This window comes from Ahaetulla prasina, chromosome 13 (assembly GCF_028640845.1).
Source record: "Ahaetulla prasina isolate Xishuangbanna chromosome 13, ASM2864084v1, whole genome shotgun sequence".
Classification (NCBI taxonomy): domain Eukaryota; kingdom Metazoa; phylum Chordata; class Lepidosauria; order Squamata; family Colubridae; genus Ahaetulla; species Ahaetulla prasina.
Genome location: NC_080551.1, coordinates 15,168,083 through 15,185,512, shown reverse-complemented (window position 1 = coordinate 15,185,512; position 17,430 = coordinate 15,168,083). Strand labels below are relative to the sequence as shown.

The 17,430-nt window shown below is 45.1% G+C and overlaps 1 protein-coding gene across 2 annotated transcripts in view; it reads right to left on the bottom strand.

Moving 5' to 3' along the window:
- CEMIP (cell migration inducing hyaluronidase 1) overlaps positions 1-13,250 on the bottom strand; it is a 179,317-nt gene extending 166,067 nt beyond the window's left edge. Inside the window, exons 1-5 of one of the 2 annotated variants that reach the window (XM_058155769.1) lie at positions 12,331-13,195; positions 12,065-12,211; positions 9,061-9,437; positions 4,713-4,909; positions 1,478-1,635 (exon numbers count right to left, since the gene is read on the bottom strand). The gene's annotated coding sequence lies outside the window, so the exon portion shown is untranslated. Of the gene's footprint in view, positions 1-1,477; positions 1,636-4,712; positions 4,910-9,060; positions 9,438-12,064; positions 12,212-12,330 lie in introns of both variants that reach the window. The other variant, XM_058155770.1, reaches the window with a different exon arrangement.
- Positions 13,251-17,430: the final 4,180 nt, after the last annotated feature.

The following is a 17,430-nucleotide window of genomic DNA, read 5'->3' as shown; positions in this document are numbered from 1 at the left end:
TTATCTTGAAACTCCCAAAAAAAGTGGTGTTATTAGCCATCAAACCTCAAAAATACACTTTTCCCAAAAGGTTGCCACAATCTTGGCTACTACTGTACAATTAAACAAACCTAGGAGGACCACATCCCTGGGCACGCATGTATAAACTCAAACAATTACTCCCTTGAAAGATGTTGTAACGAAGAAGGAGATAAGAAACCACAAGCCGTATCTGGACAAATATGTCTCACTTTCATCTGCCCTCCAAAAGACAGGAAAACTGTAGCTGAAAAACTGGCATTGATTCAACCCCTAGTTAGGAATCTTCTATTTCTCCTTGAATTAAATATATTTCATGACAAAAGTTCAACCTCTGCTCTCATGTCTATGACATCTACTATCTCCTCCCATAGAAAGATAAAGTGGGCTTCCTTGCTAAACCCCCCCCCAAAAAACACAGTCCCCTATTATTAATTAACCCAATTCAAAACCAGCCACCGAGATCTAATTATTATCTTCCCCATGTCTTGTCTGCTATGGATACTTCTGGATGAGGAGTCATGACCTCATTTAAAGTATTTAAGAAACTGCCTTGATGATACTCAACCCTCTCTTTATCTCTCCCACTTTTTCGTTTTTCCTTCCAGAGGGGGGAAAAAACAGGATCATACGGAAAATAACAGATCTTGAATCAGCTCCATTTAATTGTCAATGCTAGAACCCTAACCCTTTGAAAAGACTATTCGGAAAAAGCCTCAGGAAGATCGTTCAACGCCAGAAGGCACAATGCATGAAAATGAGAAGTCAGTTGCCAGGACAAAATAAATTCACCGTAATTGTTCACTAGAAGACTTGACCACGCAACAACCAATGTTTTCCAGGATTGTCAAGAAAGTGGAAAGGTATCAAATGCCAAATAAAGCTTTCTGTGTTACCATTAGTAAAAGCACTTTACTTCTATTCTACTTCTATTCTGTTTCTTACTTGTCTAGCAAAAGGAGTGAACCTCCTAAACTAAAGCGTTAGAATAGAAATAGAATAACAGAGTTGGAAGGGACCTTGGATGCCTTCTAGTCCAACCCCCTGCTTAAGTAGGAAACCCTACACCACTTCAGACAAACGGTTATCCAACATCATCTTTAAAATTTCCAGTGTTGGAGCATTCATGACTTCTGGAGGCAAGTTGTTCCACTGATTAATTGTTCTCACTGTCAGGAAATTTCTCCTTAGTTCTAAGTTGCTTCTCTCCTGGATTGGTTTCCACCCATTGCTTCTTGTCCTGCCCTCAGGTGCTTTGGAGAATATCCTGACTCCCTCTTCTTTGTGGCAACCCCTGAGATATTGGAAGACTGCTATCATGTCATCCCTGGTCCTTCTTTTCATCAAACTAGACTAAACTGGTGGAAGAAACTCGGTGGTACATGGTGTCTCATTCTCCAAAGAAGAGTGTAAGAAAGGGATTTTTAAAAACAAAAAACAAAAAATAAAAAAAACATACCATTAATTTTCATTTGGCTGATCCGGCTTTCAGGGCAGGATAGCAGTATGAACTTGTCTTTCAGCTGGAAACATGGAGTAGGTGATGATTTCACCAACTGGTCACTTCGTTCATCAGATCCAGAATGATTCAACACTTCAAAACTATAATGGGTACTCCTGGGAAAAAGTGGACAGGGCAGGAAAAAAGGAAATCAGTTGTGCTGCCTTTAGATCTTTTCTACAAGGTCACTCTTTGGCAGGGGTGAAATCTAGCAGGTTCTGGAGAACCAGTAGCGGAAATTTTGAGTAGTTTGGAGAACCTGCAAATACCACCTCTGGCTGGTCCCAGGAGTGGGGAGGGAATGGGGATTTTGCAATATCCTTCCCCAGGAGTGGGGTGGGAATGGGGATTTTGCAATATCCTTCCCCCAGGAGTGGGGAGGGAATGGGGATTTTGCAGTATCCTTCCCCTGGAGTGGGGTGGGAATGGAGATTTTGCAATATCCTTCCCCCAGGAGTGGGGAGGGAATAGGGATTTTGCAGTATCCTTCCCCTAGAAGTGGGGTGGGAATGGAGATTTTGCAATATCCTTCCCCCAGGAGTGGGGAGGGAATGGAGATTTTGCAATATCCTTCCCCCAGGAGTGGGGTGGGAATGGAGATTTTGCAAGATCCTTCCCCCAGAAGTGGGGAAGGAATGGGGATTTTGCAGTATCCTTTCCCTGCCACCCCCACCAAGGCACGCCCACAGAATCAGTAGTAAAAAAAATTGAATGCCACCACTGCTCTTTGCCCATTTTAAATTTTATTTAAAAACATTAACCCAGAATCCAGAAAAGCAAGAACCAGAACCAGAATCTCCCTTCACACCCAAAGTGGTAGTGGTGGAGGAGGAGGAGGACAAGGAGGAGGAGGAGGAGGAGGAGGAGGGAGAGGAGGAGGAGGGAGAGGGGCAGGAGGAGAAGGAGGACAATCTACAGGCACTATAACTATTCATCTTTCTTTAAGGTCATTTTTTTCAAATTCCATTTCAGCTAAGTACCTCTTTTAAACAGCTGCACTTATATCCTTTAACATGCCACCTTCCTTTTGTCAAGAGAACAAAAGGAAGAAATTCAGACAGAAGGCACAAGTTTTGTCTACAGAAGAAACAAGATAAAAGGCTGAGGTAGCCAAGTTCTTTAGAAGCTATCACCAGACAAAATATTTCTTGGGCTGGTGGGCTCCTTGGGAATTTTGGGAATCCAAATATTAGGGACCAAATGTGAATGACCATATGTCAATGTTGATCAGGAACCAGAAACTACTGTGAATTTCCTCCTCAAACACCCTCTGTCTAGGTACAAAACTCAGCAGAAACTTTCCTAATCTTCTAGCAATAAAACAATTACAGTAAATTAATCAGCAGCTTTTTCTCAAAACTATTTGCCTCAGGAAACTGTTTTTGGTGTACATAATGGCAAAGCTAATCCAGGCTTTGTAGAAACTGAAGATGTCTAGATTGGAAGAATTTTAAAGTCCAGAACAGAAAAAGGAGTACCAGGCAAAGAAATAAGCAGGTCTGGTTCTCTAAAGCAGGGATCACCAACCTTTCGGACCTCAGGGACCACTAAATTCAGAATTTAAAATCCCACGGACCACTAATATGATCTGCCTAATGACCGGCTGGGTGGGCGTGGCAAGGTGGTCATGTGACTGGGTGAGTGTCAACTTGATGTCACTCACATCGAGGGGCGCCTCGCCGGTCTCTACTCACCCCTCCCCTCCCAACCACTCCTCGCCTGCCGGCCCCGGACTCCTTACAGCCCCAACAGGAAGCAGTTGTTGGAGCTAAGCAGCCACCATGAGAAAGTGTTGGCAAAACAGCTGGTTCAGTTCAAATTGGATCTGACCGAGAAGGAAGCTCAGCAGAAGCACCTCACTGAGGACTACAAGCATAGGTTTTCCAGGCAGAAGGAAGGCTTGCGAGAGTGCAAGGCCAGGTACCAGCACCTGGAGGCTCAGCGGGCTGAGATGGTCAGCCAGTTCTAGGCCATGATGCAGTTCCACTGGAACAAGGCCCTCTGGCTCTTCGCCACCAACGGCACTTCCCTTCAGCCTTCACCCAAAGCCTCGCACCAGGAGGCTGAAGCAGACCCCAAGTCAGAATTTCTGCCCCACTCCAACCCGCACAAAAAGACCCCCAAGGGGGTGATTCTCTGCAGCAACATTCATTGCATATATCCGGCCCAGGGGCTGTAGTTTGAGGACCCCTGATTTAGTGCAATAAAAAAAATGCAAATTATTTTTCTGCGGACCACCAACATTTTCTCACGACTACCAGTCAGTGACTGCTGCTCTAAAGGAAGTTTACTGAGCCTGAACAGCAGATGGTAGTCAGAAGACATTGAACAGAAATGGGCAATAGGCAACTATACAAATTCTGTTTGATTAGTGGTCATGCCAAAGGGTACCATTGGAATCTAATAACAGCTAGACAGTGTTTCTCAACCTCAGGACCTTTCAGTTATATGGATTTCAACGTGGGGGAATCCTGGGAGTTGACGTTCATACAACTTAGAAGTTCCTGAGATGGAGAAACATTGAGCTAGAGAGGGATGTGCATCATTTCCTCCTTGTAGTAAGGTTCTTGGGAAACGTGGACAGCAAGTTTTAACAGGCTTGGTTTTACATTTTTAATGCCCTCTCTCTCAACTCTGATCAGTCCATTTAACAGAACTGTACTGAGAGATATAGATGACAAGAGAACTGATTTAACTGTTATCAAAAGATGAAGTTGGCTTCTAAGCCAATGTAGCCACTTATCTATTGCAGACGCTTGACCTGCATGAGATCAAACAGTTCTTCACTTTAATCTAAGAAAGGAAGAGACCCAAAGACTCCCTCTAATTCTTTCCAAGAACAATTCTTAAGCCAAATATTAGCTAGCGAGAGCTAAAAAACAAGAGGCTGCCCTGACTTTCTAACTTTATCAAAAAGAAGTTATTCCTTATTTTTAAAGAAAGTTAAAAACTTGATAAAGAATATCAGAGAGTGTTGAATGTTATCACCTGAATAGGGAGATAAGGCTCAGCGTTGCTTGGCCTAATCTAACTTCCAAGTATCTTGAATTTTAACATCCATCAATCCCGTTTTGGGCGAGGAAGGATATCGTGCAATATGTTAGCTGGGAGGCACAGCACCTTGTCTCCGGGCGGTCTCTTGAGTTAGCAAAAACTGATTTAGAGAGACAAAAGATAAAGCTGAATAATTTACCTTGATACGAGAGCAGAAAGAAACACCATTGCTCCAGCCACCGGAAGCGCTGACTCCAAAGTGAACGTCTTCACGGGTTTTAAGACTTTTGTTGCTATGGTCAACCATGTTATATCCTTCCTTGGGAAGGGCAATGCATCTTCTTTAATGAAAACTATCTCACTTTCCGAGGAGGTTCACAACATCCCGGAGTAAGTCTGGAGTAAGACAAAGGTGTGACAAACAACATCTATGAGACTCCGACCTCCATAATATTGGATGCCAGATGTGTAACCGTTTGGTTGGTTTTAGGCAGATGGAACACTGCTTTAGAAACTTTTTAGAAATATGCAGATAAATAACAATAATGTGGTTTCATTTATTACACTTTTCAACTATTTAACCACTTCAGGTATTTAGTTTCTTTAACGCATAGGTGTAAAGTAACATATAGGCATGAATAGAACAGAAATTCTAGAATAGGAATAGGAATAGGAATAGGAATAGGAATAGGAATAGGAATAGGAATAGGAATAGGAATAGAATAGAATAGAATAGAATAGAATAGAATAGAATAGAATAGAATAGAATAGAATAGAATAGAATAGGAGCGGCCAAATGTGATAGGACACACAAGGAATTTGTCTTTGGTGTATTTGCTCTCAGTTTATATAAAAATACAAGATACACTCATCAAGAATCACAGGGCACAACACCCAGTGACAGTCATACAAATTAGGATTTATAAATTTATATCAGGGCTGAAAGTATGCTGCAGATATAACAGTTAACAGATCAAACAGAAAAAAAGTATGATCATTCCAAGAGTTATAGAATTGGAAAAGATCTCAGAGTTTATAGCAGTAGCATTTAGACCAGTGGTGAAATCTGACCCAGTTTACTACTGGTTTGCTGGCTGCGCATGCGCGCTGCGCGCGCACATGCACATTGCACGCCATGCACCAAATTGCGCAGTGCACACCAAAAGGAGGCATGGGGTAAGTAGAATGGGAGGGTGATCAGCTGTGGCGCGCAATCTTTTTTTTATTTTTAAAAGCATTTTTTACAACCTATTCGGCTGAACAGGTTGTAAAAAATGCTTTTAAAAGTAAAAAAAAGGCTCTGACAATCACGCAGCTCAGCTGGGATCGTCTGACTCTTTCAGCCAAATAGGTTGTTAAAAATGCTTTTAAAAGTAAAAAAAAAGGCTCTGATGATCGTGCGACTCGGCTGTGATCGTCAGAGCCTCTTTTTTTACCTTTTAAAAGCATTTTTTAAAAGAAGCGGGAAGTGGGGAAGCCGGTGACTGAGTGATTGGGTGGGCATGGGCGGGGTAGTGGGGGGGGCAGGGATTTTTGCTATGGGTTCTCCAAACCACCTGCCACCATTTCTACTGGATCAGGCGATCCGGTCTGAACCAGGAGTATTTCACCCCTGAATTAGACTTATATAGTGCTTTACAGCCCTCTCTAAATGGCTTACAGAATCAGCATATTTACCCCAACAATCTGGGTCCTCATTTTACCAACCTCTGAAGGTAGAAGGCTGAATCAACCTTGAACCAGTCAGAATTGAACTCCTGACAGTGGGCAGAGTTTGCCTGAAATACTGGATTCTAATCACTGCACCACCAGGGCTCTTTTCTTATATAGTATACATAGTCCAACTTCCAGCTTAATCTCAAGTTAATTTTAATAATGAGCTTTCAAATCATCTTTCTCTTCAAAGTTAGCCAGTTCCCGAAATAAACAATCATATGTACATGGCTTTCAGCCTCAAAATCCTTATGGACTTTTTTCTGATCTTGCAAAAAAGTGGGTAGTCTAGTGAAGAGAAGAGGGGAGACAGGATAGCCAATATTTGAGGGGCTGCCACAGAGAGGAAGGAGTCAAGCTATTTTCCAAAGCATCCGAAGGCCAGACAAGGAACAATGGATGGAAACTGATCAATGAGAGATTCAACCTGAAAATAAGGAGAAATTTTCTGACACTGAGAACAATCAATCAATGGAACAGAAGTTGCCTTCGGAAGTTGTGGGAGCTTCATCCCTGGAAGCTTCAAGAAGAGATTGGACTGACATCTGTCAGAAATGGAGAAGGGTCTTCTGCTTGGGTGGGGGTTGGACTAGACGACCTGCAAGGTCCCTTCCAAGTCTGTTAATCTGTAAAGTAACTCTTTAAAAAGGAGATGCAGCAGGCAACTTTACAACGACAAATGAACCCAGCCTGGATCTAAGCACCGGTTTCGCCAGTTCTACAATGGCCAAAACCATCTATCCAACCCACTTCAATGATCTCTCCCAAGTGGGAAGAAATGGATCAAAACGGAGCAGTGAGATAGAGACAGCTCGGTATGAATCTGCAAGGCCGAATTATAAAGACTTGGGGCTTGTGAAGGGACCGTTTAATTCACACCTTACTAGCCGAAGTAAGAAGTACAATGAAAATAAGAGCTTCGCTGCCCCCATCTCGGAGAGAACAAGAAATAGTGAATCATTGCATGAAGAAGACACGGAGTGCAATAAAAATCTGGGATTTGCTCTCAGCAATGCAACGGTTAAGAAAGGGGCCAGGAGCTGTCCATGGTGGCGCTACAGTTTTTCAAGACTTCCCCAGTCAAAGAATTTGCTGTTAACACCTACAAACTCTGAACACAGAAGGTGCTGAGTGACAGACAGACGTTAACCAACATGACTGCTTTACATTGTTAGATCTGGATATCCTGAGAAGAACCTATATTTCCTAATTTGATGCCTTCCAGATACTCTGGACTACAACTCCCATGATGCTGAGTAGAGACCGAGTAATAGGAGCTATTGGTTATCTGACACAACCAATTCATTCTCTGGCACAAAATAAAACTGGTCTCCAGTTCTTTCCTTAATCACTCTCTACTTTTCCTTTTATTATTTCTTTTTCTAGACTGTAAACCCCCCTTTTGGGGTATGGATTTTTTAATTCTTTATCCAACTCTTAAGTTCTTTTCTACCACTAAAACAAGGCAGGGAAGAGATCCCATTTACTTGTCGAGGTGTGCTGGCAATCCTAAGATTTTTAGATAAATGAACGCGGGATAATGATTTAACCGAAGGAAGATACCGAAGTTGCGTCTACATAGACCTGAAGCTGACACAGAAGCCCAAAGAGGATAAAGCTATCTATAGCGCAATTGTCATAACAACTATATGTGACCCGTGGGATCCAAAGATGGGTATACTTGTTGCTAAGGAACATAAGCAGGTGCCTCCTCCGACAGCCACACTTGGCTTGTGAGTCAGTCAAAGACATTTGGTCAATCACTGTGAATAAAAGAAAGCATCCACTGGATTGAACCAGCGTGGCTTTCAAGAGCCAGAGATTCTACCAAGCAATTGTTTTGCAGCCAGCAATAATCAAAGAGGAAAGGTGCGATGAACTGTTTTATTGTACCAAGCCACTATGCGGTTGGTCAGTTGGCTTAGGGTGATGCGTGAATCTCAGCTATTAAGGTCTGTAAACCATGGTTTTTTGTTTTGTTTTTGAAAGCTCAGCATGTCGTGTGAATCTAGCCATTTGTGGCCTACTTGATCAAACTCCAAAGACAACAGCATAGTTTGAGGTAGTTTCCTCTCAAGCTATTCAAAACCAAGCTTTTTAGGGCTGTCAGGGAAAAAGAGCCTGACCAGATTATCCAAAGGAAAACTAAATTAAAACTAAAAGGCTGCTCAATAATAATAAAAAACAACAACAACCAAGAGTAAAACCAGGGTGTGCTAATCAGCTTTGATCCAGTACAAGTCATCGCACTGATTTCATCCATCAAACCGATTTGCATTTATAATTCAGGTCAGATTTGTGATCCAAACCGAATGGATTTGATCTAAGCCAGAAAAGAAATGTATTTTGATTCAAAAGCATTCTGTTCCCTTTGACACACTAAATCCATAATTTTATTTGAAGGGTTGATTTAACTGAAATACCTCCAAACTGACTCTGAGTCAAAGCTTTACACAGCTCTTGTAAAAATTGGACAGGAATTGGACAATTTCAGAAACAGAATTAGCACAGTCCTGGTTCCAACTACATATAAACAATCTATGTTCTAAAAGTTACACATTTTAAGAATAAGAATAAAGTTACAGACTTTATTCTTAGTCAACAAAAAAAAACAATAACACATCTATACACAACATTTCAAGAACACATTCAAAGAGGCTAAGCTACGGCTAAAATTGCACAATACGGTAGATTAAGTTAAAATTACTTAGCCTTAAAGTAATGTGTAGTTTGACCCCCATGTTTATGTTTAAAAACTAGCAAGACTAATTTTGATTTAAGCAACCTACAAATTTAAGAAAGCCCTGCATAAAAATGATCGCCCTGTAACTTACCTTACTGTAGATGCAGGATGAATTTGCTACACAGAAAGTTCTTAAGAAGAAGTCTTGACTCCAGGATTACTTTCTGGGCTGAAGAATCTCCAACTGCCACAGCTGCTTCATGGCATGGAATTCCCAGAGCTTCTTACTTTCATCTACAAGAAGCTGAGTTTTCAAAATGGCTCTACAACCATCATCTGAGCAGACATGGCACCAAGAATCCAAACAAGGTCACAGCTCCTCCAAAACCTTTTAGAGTTGCGACAGTCAAGCAGTCAAGCATGTGTCCAAACCAGAAGTCTTTTTGCCACAGACTTCCAGTATGCTTCCTTGGCCACACCCAGGAACATTTTGGCCCAGCTTTTCAGTTTAGCTCCTTCAACACTTTCCTGCAAAGACAAATGGTAGAATGTGGACAAGGCTCAGAATTCATGCGCAAAGAGTTCCACACCATCTTTCAAGGGGACTTGAAGAATGAGGGGCTCTTCAGATCAACTGCAAAGATCACAATCCCTAGAAGGGAAGCCAAAGTATCATATTTTTGTCCCCTGAATAGATAAACAGAATAGAATAGAATTCTTTATTGGCCAAATGTGATTGGATACACAAGGAATTTGTCTTGGTGCATATGCTCTCAGTGTACATAAAAGAAAAGATACATTCATCAAGAATTCTAAGGTACAACACTTAATGATAAGTCATAGGGTACAAAAAAGCAATCAGGAAACAATATCAATATGAATCGTGAGGATACAACCAACAAAGTTAACAGTCATACAGTCATAAGTGGGAGGAGATGGGTGATGGGAATGATTAGAAGATTAATAGTAGTACAGACTTAGTGAATAATTTGACAGTGTTGAGGGAATTATTTGTTTAGCAGAGCGATGGCATTTGGGGAAAAAACTGTCCTTGTATCTAGTTGTTCTGGTGTGCAGTGCTCTATAGCATCGTTTTGAGGGTAGGAGTTGAAACAGTTTATGTCCAGGATGCGAGAGGTCTGTAAATATTTTCACAGCCCTCTTTTTGACTCGTGCAGTATACAGGTCCTCAACGGAAGGCAGGTTGGTAGCCATTGTTTTTTCTGCAGTTCTAATTATCCTCTGAAGTCTGTGTCTGCCTTGTTGGGTTGCAGAACCAAACCAGACAGTTACAGAGGTGCAGATGACAGACTCAATCATTCCTCTGTAGAACTGGATCAGAACTGTATCAGACATAGTACAAGGCAACCAAACCCAAGTTTGGGGCACTCCAGATGAGTGGATCATCTCCCAAAATTCCCCAGCCAACTTAGCTGAAAATTCTGGAGGTTGAAGGCACACATCTGGAAGTTACTAGGATTGGAGAAAGCTGGGACAAAGACTAAAAGCACCTGGCTGCAGTTCAGAATGTCACCATTCGAATTGTGTTGCTGCTACTGTTGCACATTTTGACAGAGAGTCATAATAACCAAGTCATTCATTTGCAATTTCAGCTTCCCCATCTGCAATACAAGATTAATGCTGACTTGGCACAAAGACTCTACATTCCTAAAGGAATTACTATGTGGTGATATAAACAAAAAAAATAATCCAATTATATCATATGAAGACAAATCACCTTCAAGCGGAGTTCAACTCCCGGTGATTTTATAAACACATCCTGGCGATTGTCTTGGCAACACTATAGAAGTGATGTGCTGCTATTTCTGTTTCTTCTTCCATTTTCTAGGCTAGCCTAAAGCACTTAAGAGATTTTTTTAGCGATCTCCCATTCCCAGCCTGATCAAGGTTTGTCTGCTCAGCCAGGGTTGCCTAGATGCTACCACCAAGGAATAAATTGTGTCCGGAGTATTTCTTTCTCCTTGCTTCTGGCTAATTTTGTACAGTACATTAAATCATAATGTAGACAGCCTGCTTTCCAGCCAGAAGTGAAGAGTTGTGCCAACCACTTGTGATTTGAAAGCCCTTTTTTGCTCTTATGTGAAAGTAAAGCAGTAAAGCTTCAACAGGACAAGATTAAACTTGGGGCTTAGGATAAAGCCATCTGCATTTGTTCCCGGTTTATAATGTGGCACTCGCAAGAACTCACGATGGCATCTGAACCATGGCCCAGATTAAAAATGGTTTGGCCGGTATCGTGTGCCAAACAAGCTTGGCCTTTGCATTCACATTAAAAACATCAAGCAGCTCTTCTTAAAGGCTGAGAGTTAGGATCAGCTTTATAAACATCAAATACAAACTAACTGAAGTTTGAAACCTTGGAGAATATAACCAATCAAATAAAACATGCACAGAGACACTTTCCAAATTCCTGGTGGATCTCAGAGGTGCTATTCTCTGGTTCTCCCAAACCACCCCTAACGATTTTCCAGGGGAGGTGGACTGGGCATTTAAATGCCCCCTCCCCTTCCATGTCAACCAGGGGGGGTTACTAGAGAATCTTAAGCGGGTGGGAGGGAGGGCAAAACTTGATTTCCCCAGCGCCCAAAAATGAATGGATGAAATCCAAGCTGGCACGTGCCTGGGCACAAATTCCACAACCTCAGCATCTCCTTTTCTGCCAAGCCCCGACACGTGCACGGAGTCGAACCACAGGTCGGTTTATTTATCCCTACTAAAGCACTGCTTTGAAAGTCAATGAATCAGGCAGGCTGGGACTGGGGGAGAACTGTTTTAAGGAAGGAGAACTTGCTCTTCTGGACTGACATTCCCGCCCCCCTCTTCTCCTTTCAACGGCGCCGCTCGTCTGCCTTGGGGATTCCTCCCGAGTTAGACCCGGCTCCAGCTTGTTGACACTCGGAAGCCAAGCAAGGGGCGAGCGGAATCGTTCAGAGAGGAGATGGAAAGGAGACCACCAGGAAATCCCCAGATCCGTAAGCCCGACTGGGAAAAGGGCAGCGCGAGAAAAAGGCAACTCCCTTCTTCGAACTGCTGCCTGAAAAACCCTCCCAGGAGCTCGGCTCGACCACTTTAACACACACACACACAAATATATACGTTCATAATAGACTGGAGCTTGGCGCAGCTGGGCTTACCTTTCCGGCTTGTTTGAGTGACGACGGAGAGGCGTCCATCCTTCCAAGCACAGAGCATGCTCTCAGACCCACCACGGCGGTGAGGCTGTGGTCGTGTCCTGGTTTGTCCCGGAACCAGGTTTGGTCCGCACGGTGGGATGCAGGCAGCTGCGGGTGAGTGAGAGAGAGAGAGAGAGAGAAGCGGAAAGCCGCGGGCCCGCCAACGTTTGCCAGGCAGGCTGGCTTAGTGGGCAAAGGAGGACATCGGAGCCGGGTCAGCTACTCACCTGGAGACGATCCGCCAAGTCCGGCGAGAGGCGAGGAGAGAAGAGAAACGCGCTTCTGGCGGCCGAGCTGCGAACCTCGTGCGGCCGCTCCGGAACCAACTGAGCCATCACACCTGCCCCGTGCAAGCGCTTCTTCTCCAAGTCTTCGGGCTACTTTCTGCCCGCTCTCTTAAAGGCGCGACGGACTGTGGCGCTTACCTGGCCCGGCAGCCGCCTCCGCCGCTTCTCAACTCCTTGCCCCGCTTTTGGGGATGGCGGGGAGCAGGGGAGCTTTGGAGCACCCCGGAGCAGGACAGCTGCCTTTGACCATCGCAAATTCAACTTCGCAAGAGGCGCGCACGCAAAACCCTCAATGCCTCCCTCTGCCTTCGGCCGGGGCAGGCGAGAGGAAGAGGGGGGGCTTGCTTCGGAGTAAGCGTTGCAACGGGGGTGGCTGCTCCGAAGTAAGCAAGCTAAAGAGCCGCTGCGGCCAATCCAGCGGCAACGGCGCCCCCTGGTGGCGATGTGGAGCGGGTGGGCATGCCGGCGCCTCTTACCTACGATATCCGCGCGGACCCACGAGCGCAAAGCCAGCGGCGCACCACGCTGACCCCGGGCAAGCAAGCTGCCTTTCCTTACCTCCTTCCTTTCCTCCCGCGGGGAGAGATGGGTTGGAGTGGAGGGTCCGGCTGCGAGCCTCGAAACTGCCCACTGGGTGACTCGGATCGCGAATGAGCGAGCGAGCGAGCGGCGCTCCTGCTGCCCCCCAACCCCCAAGGCTCTCCTGCAGCGCTCCGGTGCCCGGCTTTTCCCCTGCCCGGCCACCAGTCCCGCTTATTTATAGGATTACCGGAGCGCTCTTGATTCGGCTCCTCCCAGTGACGCCTCCTGGCACGCCGGGCATCTCTGCTGGCGCCCGATGGAGAGGAGGGAAGGAAAAAAAAAAAGCCGGTGAGGGAGAGGAGGAGGAGGCAGGAGGCGGAACGTGCAATTTCGGGGGGAGGGGGAATCCCAGGCAGGAGTGGAGGAACGCCCCCCCCCCCACCGCCTTCTCTGCTCCTCCGGTGTAGCGCTTGCGATCGCGCTGCTCGGTTTGGGTGGCTTGGCTGGCTTCTTCCCCCTGCCTGCTCCCTGAGAAGCTTTGGTTTGTTTAAGTGTGGTTTATCCATCCTGACCAAGCTACATCGGATGGGCTCCTGAACTAGAGATTAGCAGATTAAACCCAAACCCTTTCCTTTCCTTTCCTTTCCTTTCCTGGTTTCTCTTTTCCTTTCCTTTCCTTTCCTTTCCTTCCTCTCTGCCCTTCCCTCTTCCCCTTGATTCCTTCCTTTCCTCCTTTCCTCCATTCCTCCCTTCTTCCTTTCCTTTCCCTTCCTCTCTGCCCTTCCCTCTTCCCCTTGATTCCTTCCTTTCCTCTCTTCCTCCTTTCCTTTCTTCTTCCTTTCTCTTCCCCTCTCCCTCCCCTTCCTGGTTCCTTCCTTCCTTTCCTCTCTTCTTCATTTCCTTTCCTTTCCTTCCCTTCCTCTCTGCCCTTCCCTCTTCCCCTTGATTCCTTCCTTTCCTCCTTTCCTCCATTCTTCCTTTCCCTTCCCTTCCTTTCTGCCTTCCCTCTTCCCCTTGATTCCTTCCTTTCCTCTCTTCTTCATTTCCTTTCCTTCCCTTCCCTTCCTCTCTGCCCTTCCCTCTTCCCCTTGATTCCTTCCTTTCCTCCTTTCCTCCATTCTTCCTTTCCCTTCCCTTCCTTTCTGCCTTCCCTCTTCCCCTTGATTCCTTCCTTTCCTCCCTTCCTCCTTTCCTTCCTTCTTCCTTTCCCTTCCCCTTCCTCGTTCCTTCCTTCCTTCCTTTCCTCCCTTCTTCCTTTCCTTTTCCTTTCCTTTCCCTTTTCTCCTCCCTCCCTCCCTTCCTTCGAATGAGTGTCAAGCAATTCCTTTCGCCTTCCCCTCTCCTCCATCATCTTTCCATCTGAACCAAATACCTTAACATTTAAGACTTTTCCTTTTGCTTTATGGGAAAAGATGCAACTCATTTTAATTGCTTCCCACCCCCTCTCCCCTCAACTCCAAGCACTCGCTCAGCCATGAGTTAGAATGTACCATCATTTTGAAAAAAGACAGAACATTACAGGTCTTGCAAAAGTTTTTCTAACCTGTAACCTTGGGGGGGGGGGCAGCGGGAATAATTCCAGGGAGGTTTTCTATCAACACTGTAAAATGGCAGTCAGATTTTTTTCCCCAACAGTTCTCCACAACATAGCATAAGCAGTGGTGGGATTCAGCCAGTTCGCACCACTTCGGGAGAACCGGTTGTTAACTTTCTAAGCAGTTTGGCAAACTGGTTGTTGGAAGAAATCATTAGGGCAGAGAAAACCGGTTGTTAAATTACTTGAATCCCAGCACTGAGCATAACCTAGCACCTTTCAGCTCATCCCTTTGGCTTTTTTTTTAAAAAAAACAAAACACTATTATCCTGGTTTGTTCAAGATAGATCATGGCTTGTTTAGCTGCATGAGATGCTGACCCCAAATGAGACTCTCTCATTTTAATTCCCTGTGATGTGCAAAGTCTGCCTACCTGATTATTTCATGGTTCACTGTCGTGCAAATTCAGAAAAATTGGCTTAAGTGAATTGTAGGTATGTGCATTATGCAATCGAAGGCAACTTCTAGCCGGAGTGGTTTTTGAGAATCTACTCTTACACTTTTTTTTTTTTTCTCACCAAACTTATTTTGCATGGTTACTGATCTTAGAAGTTCTGCCAGTCTTGCTAATGGTGTCATTTTAGCTGTACCATACAGGTAATACGACCTCAACTGAGCCTAAAGTTTAAATGAGATATTTGTTCAGTGAATTTTGCCCCGTTTTATGACCTTTCTTGCCATTGTTGTTAAGAGAATCGCTGCAGTTAAGTCAGTAACACAGTTGTTAAGTGAATCTGGCTTCCCAGTTGGGGACGGAGTGGAGATTTTGCAGTATCCTTCCCCTGCCACGCCCACCAAGCCACGCCCACCAAGCCACGCCCACAGAACCAGTAGTTTAAAAAAAAATGAATTTCACCTGATTTATTCCTTAACCTGAATTCCTTCATCGTGGCCACTTTTCATCTTGCATTTTATGACTGTTGTGAGAGACGGGTATGAGAAATACGTTAAGGAGTTAAGATTTAATGTTCTTCTTTAGGTCAGTGGTTCTCAACCTGTGGGTCGCGACCCCGTTGGGGGTCGAATGCCGATTTGCCAAGGGTCGCCTGAAACCATTGGAAATATGGGAAGTATACTTGCGAGTCGAAGAATCGCGCTCCAATGGTTGACTCCACAAGCCAGCTGCAGGCTCTTCAAATCGCTAGCCGAATTCGGCTTCAGGCGCCATGAATTAAAAAGAGAGAGAAATCTTTGCTGTGATGTCTCCCTCTCAAGCCAGCTGCAATCACTCCCAATCGCTAGCCTAATCTGGCTTCAGGCACCATAAACTTAATAGGGGAGGAGTCTCCGCTTTAATGCCTCCGTCCTCAAGGCAATCGCAAGCAGTTCAAATCACTAGCCAATACGGCTTCAGGCGCGATGAATTAAAAAAGAGAGAAATCTTTGCTCTGATGTCTCCCTCTCAAGCCAGCTGCAATCACTCCCAATCGCTAGCCTAATCTGGCTTCAGGCGCGATAAACTTAATAGGGGAGGAGTCTCCGCTTTAATGTCTCTGTCCTCAAGGCAATCGCAAGCAGTTCAGATCGCTAGCCAATACGGCTTCAGGCGCGATAAATTCAAAACGAAAATAATTTTATGGTTGGAGTCGCCACGTTGTGGGGAATTGTATTAAAGGGGTCGCAGCACTATAAAGGTTGAGAACCACTGGGTTAAGGTCTTTCCACCATAGCAAACATTATCATTGAAATTCTAAGAAACAATGTTTTATGGCTTATTCCACAATATGCCTACTCAGAAAATGCTCTCACAGGCTTCATGCAGCGTCCAAGCAGGGTTGCAAAAGATGCCATATATTTATACTTCAGGTCAACTGTATCAGTAAACAGAGTTTTGGAATTTAGGGGAAAATTCAAAGGAACAGCCTCTTCTGGAATGCTTAAACTTGCCCTAGAAAAAAAACTAAGCCATAATATGCCTTGATTTTTGTGGTCCATGGAGAATCCCGATTTATGGTTTAATAAAAGAGGTCCGCAAACTCTGTGGGTCCCGACTACACCACCCACTCCCCAGGTCTCGAGAAGCTTAAAATCACAAATATTGTTTTTTAAAAGCCGGTGAGGATTATTCCAGCAAATTTGAAGATCAACTAATCTCACTTCTGCTTTGGGTGGGTTTGTGCAAGCTGAGTAGGGACTAGAGCAGGGGTCTCCAACCTTGATCCCTTTAAGACTTGTGGACTTCAACTCCCAGAGTTCCTCAGCCAGCTTTGCTGGCTGAGGAACTCTGGGAGTTGAAGTCCACAAGTCTTAAAGGGACCAAGGTTGGAGACCCCTGGACTAGAGCAGTGATGGCTAACTTTTTTGCTGTCGCATGCCAAAAGTGGGGGGAGTGTGGGCAGCCCACACCCATAATTTAATGCACCCCACCACTTGCACTGTGCACACAACTCCCCCATGTTCCCCCCACTTTTGGCACGTGATGGCAAGGTGGGCCCAGTAGGCCCATTTTTTTGCCCTCCCCGGGCTCTAGAGCCTTTCTTGGAGCCTGGGGACAGGGAAAATGGCCTTCCCCCTCCCTCCGGAGGCTGGAAATGGCCTGTTTCCAGACTTCCGGTAGGCCCGGAAGGCTCGAAAATCAGCTGGCCATGCACCAGAGCTAAGCTAGGGCAACATTCACGTGCCTAGCAATATGGCTCTGCGTGCCACCTGTGGCACACATGCCATAGGGTTTGCCATCAAGGGACGGTAATGTGGTCGTAATGGTTCGGACTGTGATGGCGAACCTATGGCACGCGTGCCAGAGGTGGCACACAGAGCCTTCTCTGTGGGCACATGCGCCGTCGCCAGCTGCTCTTCAGGTTTCCGGCACTCCAAAGCAAGCACATGTTCCAGTTTGGGCACTCAGTGCCGAAAAGGTTTGCCATCACTGGGTTAGGGCATCAGGATAGAAACCAGGAGACTGTGAGTTCTAGTTTCACTTCAGG